Below are 12,876 nucleotides of genomic sequence, written 5' to 3'. Positions count from 1 at the left end.
GATAAAAGGAATTATTAAGTGTAAATATGAGGTTTCTGACCATATCAAAAACACTTGGTGAAAAAATTCCCTTTTCCTTTCCCAATAGTCCTTACTCTTCTTTGTATTCCCACTAGCTCTTCACTCAAGTCTTCATTTATTGTAATGCCCATTTCTTCATTTGTGCTTGAACACTTTCCTTGTGTTACACGATGAACTCCTTTCCTTTTCTTATTTGCTAAGTCACAGATTTTTACCCATGAGTTTCCTCCTCTTGGTTCATTCACAAAGCATCTTACTTGTTCCTAACTTTTTCCTCTGGATATGCTCTGTGTGAGAATTATAATGGGTGGAAGTAGCATCCTACCAACTAGACGCTTGGTGTCATGAAATTTCCTTCAAGTTCGTGACCTTGAAACTACCCACTTTTAGTTACCATGTATTTCCATCTTGCTTTTGTCATCTTCTTCATAAACACCCCCTGGCTATCAAAGACACATCTTTTGCCCTTTCAAGATTACTAATATCGGGTGTCTAGGCATTTCAAAACACAGCCTAGACAGAAGTAACACCTAAAACTGTTAAGTTATTCCTCAAACACATTTTGTATTTGTCTAAAAAAAAATGTTTGAAACAAGTCTATCAAACATATTCCTGTTCCAGCACTGAGTAGATTCTCCTGAACTCATATCAATAAAGGAGAAAATAAAGGAGCTTCAATTATTTTATGTGTTTCCTGTTCAGTTAGAGGTTATAAATATAAAGGGAAATGAAAAAATATAGTAAGACCAATATTTAGTACACTGTAATTTAAAACATTAGAAATGCTAAGAATTTAAGTGTTTTATTTTTGAAAAAAATCACATGTGGTTTCATTAATGTTTGCCTTTTCTTCTAATATAACTTAGCATATGGAACTGCCATCCTTTTTTTAATGTCTTGAATTGCAATTCTCCTTTCAAAATTTGGATTCATTTCCAAAATTTCATCTTTTGCACTTTCAATGTTGCGAAACACCTCTAAGAGTTCATTTAACGTGAAGTCTTTTTTGTTTTTTTCCCCCAGTGTCACTTCTCTGGCATATCTTCATTGACTTTCTTCATAACCACCCATGGACGTCCATAAACGTAAGAACATCCAATTTCACTTCCAGAAATACTGTGTTTTACTTTCTTGTTACACTTTCATCTTCTTACCCATTGTCTCTTTGGACTGCACAATATTCCCACCTGTTACCTGGGTTTATCACTGAGAGACTGGCGTGGAGGCAACACAACTTTAAACTTTACCGTCTGAAGGTAAATTGGACAACAGATACACAGTGGCCAATCACCAATAGACCTGGAAAGAAGTGACACGAGTGGTAAGTGATAGTGATGGGCACCTGCTATTTATGTAGTGATTTGTGGGCTAAGGATTCAGCACCAAAGTGTGTTCTTGACGCAGTGTATTCAGAGAAAATGTACCATGGTAACGGAAATTGGAACCATGTTGCTGAGGAACTGTTGTTAAACTCTAGTAATGGAAATTCATGCATATTGGAAACATGTGAAGCGAGGGCTGCCTGTATATTTGATCAATGGTGAAGGTGAGAGCAAAGCAAACAAACAATTTTGGGAAATGCCTGAGGCTAGATAAAAGAGAGAGAAATATGAGTCCTCCTCCAATTTGTATTTGGATTATTTCTTAATTTAATGAGAGAAGCATTACAGAGAAAGGTAGCATATGTGCAGTGCTTTGAAGTGAGGAAAACTAATAACAGCTCCTATTTATTCACTATATTTAAATCTTGGGCTTTTAAAAAAGGTGATATTTTCAAGTGGTTAAAATTTCAAGAGAAATGGAAGTCTGTACAGTGGAAAGATCTTCCTAGAGACCCTATCCCAGCTTCTAGGGTCTTTTGGGTAAGGGCAACTGACATTACCCTTCCAGAGATAATCTCTGCATATGTCAGCAAACATGTTTACAAACGCAAATAATTTTCTCCCCTTTAAAACACCAGTTCTAAGCAGCTAATATCTACTATTGATCATTTGCTGTATGCCAGACAATGTGCTGACCTTCATATGCATTGTCTTCTTTAATCCCCCAATAACCTTTGAGGTAGGCTGTCATTACTGCAGAGGAAATTCCAACTCTGGGAATTTAACTTCTTTTCCCCAAATCATGCAGCTGCTATGTGGTGAAGCAGCTATTCTCACCCAGATATTCTGAATTCTCAAGTGCAGGCTCTCAGGCTTCGTGCGTAGGTCATGTAATAGGATTTTAGTAGTTGAACAGTCCTTTTATGGTCCTAGAAATTCTTGCAGCTAAATCAGCGTACGATAATACTGTGCTCGGGGATGTGGGGGTGGGGGGGGCGGCTGAGAGAAACTAAAGTATTTCCAAAAGTATCAGCTCTCTGTTTCTCTCAGGAGATTGTTTGGCTACCATCTGTACTGGAAAATTGGCCAGGTTACTTGGAAAGAGCCCAAACCCAAGTGCGTGTCTACGATCTGTTCTCCTGGACTGCCAGATAGCCTCAGTCCTTGGTGGGCAGTGGAATTCCATCTGACACTCAGCACACGCGCACACGCGTGTGTATATGAGTTTGTGCGTGTGTGTGCACGTATCATAATTGTTCACTATTTCACTTAAAAACAATTATATCTATTAAGAGTCTTGATCATGCATGATAGAAATAGAAAGTTTAGAAAAGGTAACAACATATGAGCAACAGCCTGTACGCCTTTCTGATTTCATAAACTGAGTGCTACTTGACAAACAGTCTGTTGTAAGCAGACACTGCCGTTGTCAGTTCTCCTTAGCGACCATGCATGTTTTCTAGTCGCCTGCTTCCTGAATGCATCTCTCGGTGCCCTCTTGGAGGAAGTAGGCAAGGAATGTCTCATGCAGGAATCTGTGTTCTCCCTTCTCTCCACTACACATGCCTCTTACTTTCCTCTGTTACCTTAGAGGTGCTGAACGTTTTCTCTGCTGGCTTTTATCTAAGAGCAGATAGCTGGAAGGTGAAGTTCAAAGTTTTAAAAAGTCAAGTGAACTTTCTTGGCTTCAGGAAGTTTGGGTCCAAATTTCAGTAAGAGATGTACATGCTCACACACACACACACACACACACACACACACACACTCTATCCTGGGATATCTTGGCATGCAGACTAAGTCTTCTCCAAGGAAGCTTTACCCTTTCAAATGAACCATACAAAATCTGATTAATAGCTGAACAGGAAAGATGATCATTCTCAAGAGATGCTAGTGTTAGGGGAACTATATTGTCTTTGCCTGCAGGTCTGAGAGCCTGGGATCTTGGCATCACTGGGTGTTAGTGTTCAGGAGTAATACAATCCATCATGACATTTAGGGGGTTGGAAACTTATCTTTCTGTTTACTACATTTTTGTCTAGAAATCTGGCCTCCACTTGGCTCTCAATTCCAGGAACTTGCTTTTTGATTTGGGAAAGTTCCAGGCTTTATTTTAAATATTAGATAAAGAATAAAGATTATATCCATCTGTAAAATATTTATTTATTAAAATATATTACAATACATATTATATATTATTAAATATATATTAAAATATATTTATTATTTTTGCAATCATATCTGAGAAATTAGGTTAGTTAAAATATTTTGGTATAGAGGCAGCTATGTCTCAGTTGATGATCTCATTGGCTACTTTATTTAAATAAAGTTTGAGCTCGGCCAATATAAGCTCCATCACTTTGCCCTCTTCTTTTTTCAAAGTCTCTTCCCTCCTGTATGATTCTGGCTTGGGAGGGACGTATCCTACCAGCCTCTCCCTAGGCCCTTCTTATTCCCTGTTCTCACCTGGAACCGCATTCTATCCCTTGCTTCTCAAGTCTTTCCTTTGTTTCTAGCTCCTTTCCTCATTCTGACACACTCACAGGCACCCTCTACTCTCTTGCACCTTCAGTTACTTAAAAAAGAAAAATTTTTCAAAAGAGCCTTCTGTACTCTCCACTTCATTTCCCTGAACCTGGTCTTCTGTTCCCACCTCCGCCAAAGCCATGATTCCAAAATAACCAGTCACTTACTGCCCACTCACCCTGATGGCCTTTCAACCCATAAAATCATTAGGCTCTCTGGCATTTGCTGGAAATTCTCTGGTCTCATGGCTTTCAAGATGAATCTTTTTTTTTTTTTCTGCCTTGCTATTTTTATGTTCCTTTTCTATATCCTATCAAGGGTTCCTTATATAATCTCCCCTAATTATAGAGCTCCTCCAATTTCTCAAATTTCTATATTTGGATCCCTCTCTATCTCTATCTCTTTACTCTTCTCTCTTCTTTGTTGCTTCAGCCTTTTCACATTTTTCAGTTACCATGTTCCGAAGGACAGCCTCCCAGTTTCCTTTTCTGGAACTAATTTTTTGAAAGCTACAGATCAGCACTTCCAAATGGCATCTGCTTATCTTCACTCACTCATTCAAGCTCATGGAGAAGCGACTCTAAGATAAGGCCTGTTCTAGAGTGTGGAGACAGAAGTGAATGGAACAAAGTCCCTGCCACACAGAGCTTGCATCCTAGTGACACAAGAAAGCATAAGCAAACACACATGTGTCAGGTGGTGGTAAGTGCCATGGAGAAAACACATCAGATCAGAGGAGAGAGAATGATGGGAAATGTCATGGCTAATTTAGATTGAATAATCAGGAAAGTCTTTGTAAAATGCCCCTCGGACAGAAATCTGAAGGAAGTATGTGAGCCATGTTCATATCTAGGGGCCAAGTGTACAAAGAGGCAAACATGACTGGAGTATAGTGAGGAAAAAATGTCCTCTCTCTCTCTCTCTGTATCTTTATTTCTACTCTCTGATATGTGGATGAAGATATCTGATATATATATAGAGAGAGAGAGAAAGAGAGAAACAGAGAGCAAGAGAGCTCTTTGATGTCTATTTATATATTTATATCTATGTAAAATTTTATAAACTCACCACTTCTTACATTCTTACACACACGTTCACACATCGGTCTCATATATCTATCTATATCTATATCTGTATCTATATCTATCTACTAATGTATATATAATATACCTAGAGATATTATCAGGGGCTCAGAGTATTGTGAGACATGGTAAAGGACCCTGATCTTTGACTTCAGATGAGAGCAGAGGCCATTGAAGGGTTTTGATCTGAGAAGTAACAAGATCTGACTTACACTTAAAAAGAAATACTTGGCTGCTTTGTGGAGAAAATGATTCTATATACCCAAGTGTGGAAGCAGTTAGACCAGTCAAGAATAATGTGTAATAATGCAAGAAAAGAAGATGGAAGCTTGTACCAAAGTGGCAATGATGAAAATTGTTAGAAGTGATAAGGATCTATTTTGAAGGAAGCCCAGAAAAGATTTGCTGAAGGTTCTGGTGTAAGGTATGAGAGTAAGAGGGTCATCAAAAATGACTAGACTGTAGAAACTGGTAGGATGGACCTTCCATTTATTGTGGAAAAAAAAAAAAAACTGGGTTGAAGAGGTTGTGGAGCATGGTGAAATCAGGAGTATGCTATTGAACATGGTAAATATGAAATGTCTGTTAAACATCTGAAGAAAAATAGCCATTAAATATTGATACATATATATCCAAAATATATAATTTTGAGTATAGTTGACACACAGTGTTAACAATAGTTTCAGGTATAAAATTTAGTGATTTGACAAGTATATACATTATGCCATGTTCACCACTGATGTAGCTACTATCTCATTACATCACTATTATAGTTTCACTGACTGTATTTCTCATGCTGTGCCTTTTATTCTCATGACTTACTCATTCTGTAACTGGAAGCCTGTATCTTCCTCTCCCCTTCACTCATTTTGCCCATCCCTGCATCCCTTCCCTTCTGGTAAACATCCGTTTGTTCTCTGTATTTATAGGTCTGATTCTGCTTTGCTTTGCTTTGTTTATTCATTTGTTTTGCTTTTAGGTTCTGCTTATGAGTGGAGTCATATGGTATTTGTCTTTCTTAGTCTGACTTATTTCACTTAGCATAATATCCTTTCTGTCCGTCCAGGTTGTCTCAGTGGTAAATCTCATCCTTTTTTATGGCTGCATAATATTCACTAATATTCATATATATACACATACATACATTTATATGTATATACATACATTTGTATATATACCCATGAATACTACGTTTTCTTTATCCATTCATGTATTGATGGGTATTTAGGTTGCTTCCATATTTGACCATTGTAAACAATGCTGCAGTAAACATAGAAGTGCATATATCATTCTGAATTCGTATTTTCATTTTCTTAGGGTAAATACCCAATAGTGGAATTATTGGATCATATGGTAATTCCATTTTTTAGATGTTTTATTTATTTCTGAGAGAGAGACAGTGTGAGCAGGGGAGGGTCAGAGAGAGAGGGAGACACAGAATCTGAAACAGGCTCCAGGCTCTGAGCTGGCTGTCAGCACAGAGCCCGATGCGGGGCTCAAACCCATGAACTGTGAGATCATGACCTGAGCTGAAGTCAGATGCTTAACCGATTGAGCCACCCAGGCGCCCCAGGTAATTCTATTTTTAATTTCTCAGGAATTTCCATGCTGTTATCCACAGTGACTGCACCAGTTTGCATTCCCACCAACAGTGCATGAGGGTTCCTTTTCTTCACATTCTCAGTAACACTTGTTATTTCTTGTCATTTTGATTTTAGCCATTCTAACTGTTGTAAGGTGATATCTCATTGTAGTTTTAATTTGCATTTCCCTGATGATTAGCGATTTTGAACATCTTTTCATTTGTCTGTTAGCCCTCTGTAGGTCTTCTTTAGAAAAATGTCTATCCAGGTCCTCTGCCCATTTTTAATACGTTAATATTTTTGGGTGTTAAGGTACATATATATATATAGCTATATAATATATATAGGGTATTAACTCTTTATCAGATATATCATTTACAAATAACTTCTTACATTACATACATTCTTACATTACATTCTTACATTCTTACATTACTTCATACATTTTACAATACAAAAATGTCTATTCAGGTCCTCTGCTGATTCTTAATATGTTAATATTTTTGGGTGTTAATTTATATATATATAAATATATACATATATAAATATATATATTTATATATATATAGGGTATTAACTCTTTATCAGATATATCATTTACAAATAATTTCTTACATTTAGTTTGTTGTATTTCCTTTTCTTGATGGTTTCCTTTGCTGTGCAAATGTTTTTTATTTTGATGTAGTCCCAATAGTTTATTTTTGCTTTTGTTTCCTTTGCCTTAGGAAACATATCCAGAAAAATGTTGCTATGGCTGATGTCAGAGACATTAATGCCTGTGCTCTCTTCTAGGAATTTTATAATTTCAGGTTTCACATTTAGGTCTTTATTCTATTTTGAAGTTATTTTTGTATATGGTATAAGAAGGTGCTCCATTTTTTTTCTAGGTAGCTGTCCAGTTTTCCCAGAACCATTTGTTACAGAAGCTGCCTTTTTCCCATTGTATATTCTTGCCTCTATTGTCATAGATGAATTGACCATATAAATGTGGGTTTATTTTGTAGTATCTATTCTGTTCTTTAGATCTGTGTGTCCTCTGCCAGTGCCAATATCAAACTGTTTTGATTACTACAGCTTTGCTGTATGTCTTGAACCCTGGAATTGTGATACCTCCAGCATTGTTCTTTTTTAGGATTGCGTTAGTCATCTGGGATCTTCTGTGGTTCCAAACAAATTTTAGGGTTATTTGTTCTACTTTTGTGAACAATGTTGTTGGTGTGTTAGTTGAATCTTTAGATTGCTTTGGCCAGTATGGACATTTTAACAATCCTGGTTCTATTAATCTATGAGAACGGAGTATCTTTCCATTTGTTTGTGTCATCTTCAGTTTCTCTCATCAATGTTTTATAGTTTTTATAGTACAGGTCTTTCACCTGTTGGTTAACTTTATTCAAAGGTATTTTATTCTTTTGGTGTAATCATGAATGGTGATGTTTTAAAAATTTCTCTTTGTGGTACTTCATTATTAGTGAATAAAATGCTACCAATTTCTGGGTAATAATTTGGTTTCCTATCACTTTGCTGAATCCATTGATTATTTCTAGGAGGTTTTTTTTAATGTTTATTTACTTATTTTGAGAAAGAAAGTGCAAGTTGGGGAGAGGCAGAAAGAGGGAGACAGAATCTCAAACATGCTCTATGTCACCAGTGCAGAGCCCAACACAGGGCAAGATCATGACCTGAGCCAAAATCAAGAATTGGGTACTTAACCAACTGAAACACCTAGGCTCCCCACTATAGCTAGTAGTTTTTTGGTGGAGTCCTCAAGATTTTCTCTGTGTAGTATCATGCCACCTGCACATACTGTCAGTTTAACTTCTTCTTTAATGATATAGATGCCTCTTATTTCTTCTTCTTGTCTGATTGCTGTGGCTAGGACTTCCAGGAGAGTGGATATCTTTATCTTATTCCTGACCTTAGAGAGAAGGCTCCCAGTTTCTCACCATTGAGTATGCTGTTAGTTGTGGGTTTGTCATGTGTGATCTTTATTATGTTGAGGTATATTCCTTCTAGCCATGCTTTGTTGAGAGTTTTTAAAATGACTAATGTTGAATTTTGTTAAATGCCTTTTCCGCATCTGTTGAGATGATCTATGATTTTTACCCTTTGTTTTGTTGATGTGGTGTATGACATTGATTGATTCATAAATATTGGACCATCCTTGCATCCTGGGAATAAATTCACTTGATCAGGGTGACTGATATTTTTAATGTGTTGTTGTATTTGATTCGCTAATATTTTGTCAAAGACATTTCCATCTATGTTCATCAGGGATATTGGCCTGTAGTTTGTTGTTTCTTTGTTTTAGAGTGTCTCTGTCTGTTGTTGGTACCAGGTAAGGTTTAGTAAAATATCCTAGAATGCATTTGGAAGCTTTCCTTCCTCTGCTGTCTTCTGGAATAGTTTGAGGAAATAGGTATTAACTCCTCTTTAAATGTCTAGTAGAATAACTCTTGAATCCTTCTGGTCCTAGACTTTTATTTTTTGGTAGTTTGTTGATTACAGATTCAATTTTGTTACTTGTGATAAGTCTGTTCACATTTCCATTTATTCCTGCTTAATTTTGCAAGATTGTGTGCTTCAGGGGATTTATCCATTTCTTCTAGATTGTCCAAATTGTTGGAATATTATTTTTCACACTATTCTTTTATAATCCTTTGTATGTTTGTGATGTCAGTTGTTGATTTTCCTCTATGAAAGAGGAAATGAATTCTGATTTTATTTATTTGGATCTTTTATCTTTTTTCTTAATGAGTCTGGCTAAGGATTTGTCAATTTTGTTTATCTTTTCAAAAAGTCAGTTCTTGGTTTCATTAATTTTTTCTATTGTTTTAATCTCCATGACATTTATTTTTGTTCTGATCATTATTATTTCATTTCTTCCACTCACCTTGGGCTTTGTTGTTGTTGTTTGCTTGCTTGCTTGCTTGTTTCTTGTTCCTTTAGGTATAAGATAAGATTATTTATTTGAGCTTTTTCTTGTTTCTTGAAGTAGATCTGTATTGCTGTGTACTTCCCTTTGAGAATTTCTTTCAGTGTGTCCCAAAGATTTTGGACTGTTGTGTTTTCCTTTTCATCCATTTCCCTGTATTTGTAAATTTCTTCTTTGATTGTGTCACTGACCCACTGGTCATGTTGTATCATGTACTGTAGTCTTCGTAGGTTTGTATGTTTTCCAATGTTTTCTTGTGATTTATTTTTATTTTCATACAGTTATGGTTGGAAAAGATGCACAGTATGATCTCAATCTGATTAAATTTATTGAGAGCTATTTGTGGCCTAATAGGTGATATACTCTGGAAAATGTTCAATGTACACTTGAAAATAATATATATTGTGTCATTTTTGGATGGAAAGTTCTGTACATATCTGTTATGTACATTTGGCCTAATGTGTCACTCAGTGACATTGTTTCCTTATTGATTTTTCCATCTGGATGATCCATCCATTGGTGTAAGTGAGATGTTATAGTCTCTTCTCTTCATGTCTGTTAATAGTTGCTTTATGTATTTAGGTGTTCCAGTGTTGGGTATTTAGGTATATACAATTGTTATATCCTCTTGTGGGACTGATTCCTTTATCATTATGTAATGTCCTTATTTGTCTCTTGTTACAGTCTTTTTTTTTTTTAAGTCTAATTTGTGTGATATGACTATTGTTACCATGACTTTTTTTTTTTTTTTGCACTTCCATTTGCATGGTGAATATTTTTCCATCCTTTCACTTTCAGTCTGTATGTATCTTTCGGTTTGAGGTGAGTTTCTTGTAGGCAGCATATCGATGGCTCTTGTGTTTTCATGGGTTTGTTTTGAATCCATTCCACCAGCCACCCTATGTTTTTTGATTGAAGCATTTAGGCCATTTACATTTAAAGTAATTATTGATAGGTGTGTACTTACTGGCATTTTAAAATTTGTTTTCTGATTGTTCTTGTAGTTCTTTTTTATTTCTTCTTCTCCTGCTCTCTTTCTCTGTGGTTGGTGAGTTTCTATAGTGTTAGGTTGGGCTCTCTTTCTCTACTTTTTGTGCATCTATCACAGGTTTTGAGTTTGTTTTTACCATGAGTTTTATATATAACATCCAAAGTAAATAGTAGTCTCTGTTAATTTGATGGTTATTTAAGTTCAAACACATTCTTAAAAAGAGAAGCACTAACAGGAAAAGAAGAAAAAAACTTTTTTTCTTTTCTTTTTTTCTTCTTTTCCCTTTTTACACCGTCCTCCATGGTATATGTTGTCCTATAGTACATCTTTTTATTCATAATTTTCTTGTGTCTAATTATGGCCATTCCTTTTTTACTTCAAGGAGTCTCTTTCACATTTTCTGTAAGGTTAGTTAACCTGTGATAAACTCCTGTAACTTTTGTTTGTTTGGGAAGTTATTTTCTCTAAAATTCTGAATGATAACCTTGCAAGGTAGTGTATTTTTGGTTGTAGTTTTTTTTCCCTTTCAGCACTTTGAATATATCATGCCATTCCCTTCTGGCCTACACAGTTACTGCTGAAAAATTGATTGATAGCCTTATGGAGTTCCCTTGTATGTAAACTTTTGCTTCTCTTACTGCTTTATTTTCTCTTTGTCTTTAATCTTTTATGTTTTAATTATCACATATTGTGGTGTGAACTTACTCGCTTCATCTTGTTTGGAACTTTCTGTGCTAGATGAATTTGAATGTCTATTTCCTTACCTAGGTTAGGAAAGTGTTTAGTTATTATTTCTTCAAATAAGTTTTCTAAACCTTTCTTTCTCTCTTCTTCCAGGAACCCTGTAATGCAAATGTAAATGTTGCCCAATGTTGTCTAAGAGATCTTCCTATCTTTCTCTACTTTTTGTGCATCTATCACAGGTTAACCTATCTTCATTTTAAAATTCTTTTTTTTTCCTGTTCAGCCTGTGTGCTTTTGTTACCCAGTCTTTCAGATCACTATGTTCTTCTCCATCCAGTAATCTATTATTGATTCCGTCTAATATCTTTTTTATTTCAGTTATTGTATTCTTCAACTCTGATTCGTTCTTTTTATATTTTCTATCTGGTTATTGTCAATCTCTCTGAATTCTTCCATTCTTTTCTCCAACCCAGTGAGTATCTTTATGATCATTATTTTAAATTCTTTGTTAGGCATATTGCTTATCTCTATTTCATTTAGATCTTTCTTGAGGTTTTTCTTTTTCTTTCTTTTGGAGCACATTCCTCTATCTTCCCATTTGGTTTGACTTTCTCTTTGTTTCTGTGGTTTAGGCAGAACAGCTACTTCTTATAAATTTGAAGGAATAATCTTGTATATGGTGTCTCCTATGTAGACTGTGTGTGCTTAGTGACTTTTGATGACTGTCTGGAGCTGTGGCTGTATATGCTAGTTACTCTTTCAATCTGTGGCTTTTTACAAAGAGAAAAAAAAGTAATATAAAAAAGAAAATAATAAAAGAAAAAAGAAGAGGGGGAAGAAGATAAGGAAAAGAAAAAAGAACAAAGAACTGAAAAGAAAAAAGAAACAAATAAGAACAAAACTAAAACTAAGATAAATTTAAAAGATAATTTTAAAAATAAAAATAAAAACAAAGTTCTAAGGCTAAAAGCAAAACAAAACGAAACAAAGAAATCTAAAACTCGGCTTGTTTTCTGTAAGCCAGCACTACTGAGGCTGATTTGGGCTTGTGGACTTTGGCTCTCTGAGTTTGCAAACTCACTATGAGCCAGTCTTGGGTTTTTAAAGAGGAAAAGGAGAGAATGTTCCCATAGCTCCTTGGCCCTTTTATTTTATTATTTTTTAAAAAAATTTTAATGTTTTATTTATTTCTGAGAGAGAGAGAGCATGAGCAGGGGAGAGTCAGAGAGAGAGAGGGAGACACAGAAACTGAAGCAGGCTCTAGGATTTGAGTTAGCTGTCAGCACAGAGCCTGATGTGGGGCTTGAACCCATGAACTGTGAGATCATGACCTGAGCCTAAGTTGGACACTAAACCGACAGAGCCACCCAGGCACCCCCCTTTTAAACTATAGCCTTTTGGGGTTCCTGGGTGGCTCCTTCGGTTAAGCATCCGACTTCAGTTCAGGTCATGATCTCACAGTTTGTGAGTTTGAGCCCCGCATCAGGCTCTGTGCTGACAGCTAGCTCAGAGCTTGGAGCCTGCCTCAGATTCTGTGTCTCCCTCTCTCTCTGCCCCTCCCCTGCTCATGCTCGCTCGCTCTCTCTCAAAAATAAATTTAAAAACACATTAATAAAAAAATTTTTTTATAAACTACAGCCTTTTCCCTAAGTCCCAGGGTGACCCAGGCTGCTGCAGATTTGTGAATCCTGGGCTTGCTGAGATTCAAGCTCCCTGTGATGACCGGCTGCCCCCACCG

The 12,876-nt window shown here is 36.1% G+C and overlaps 1 long non-coding RNA gene across 1 annotated transcript in view; it reads left to right on the top strand.

The window, feature by feature from the left end:
* LOC144222510 (uncharacterized) overlaps positions 1–12,876 on the top strand; it is a 171,664-nt gene that overhangs the window by 109,082 nt on the left and 49,706 nt on the right. The window contains exon 3 of the long non-coding RNA XR_013332414.1: positions 1,045–1,342. This is a non-coding gene — a long non-coding RNA (uncharacterized LOC144222510). The remainder of the gene's footprint in view (positions 1–1,044; positions 1,343–12,876) is intronic.

This window comes from Crocuta crocuta, unplaced genomic scaffold (genome assembly GCF_008692635.1).
Source record: "Crocuta crocuta isolate KB4526 unplaced genomic scaffold, BGI_CrCroc_1.0 scaffold377, whole genome shotgun sequence".
NCBI classification, from domain to species: domain Eukaryota; kingdom Metazoa; phylum Chordata; class Mammalia; order Carnivora; family Hyaenidae; genus Crocuta; species Crocuta crocuta.
The sequence above is the reverse complement of the archived record's forward strand: the minus strand, read 5'-3'. Positions and strand labels throughout refer to the sequence as shown.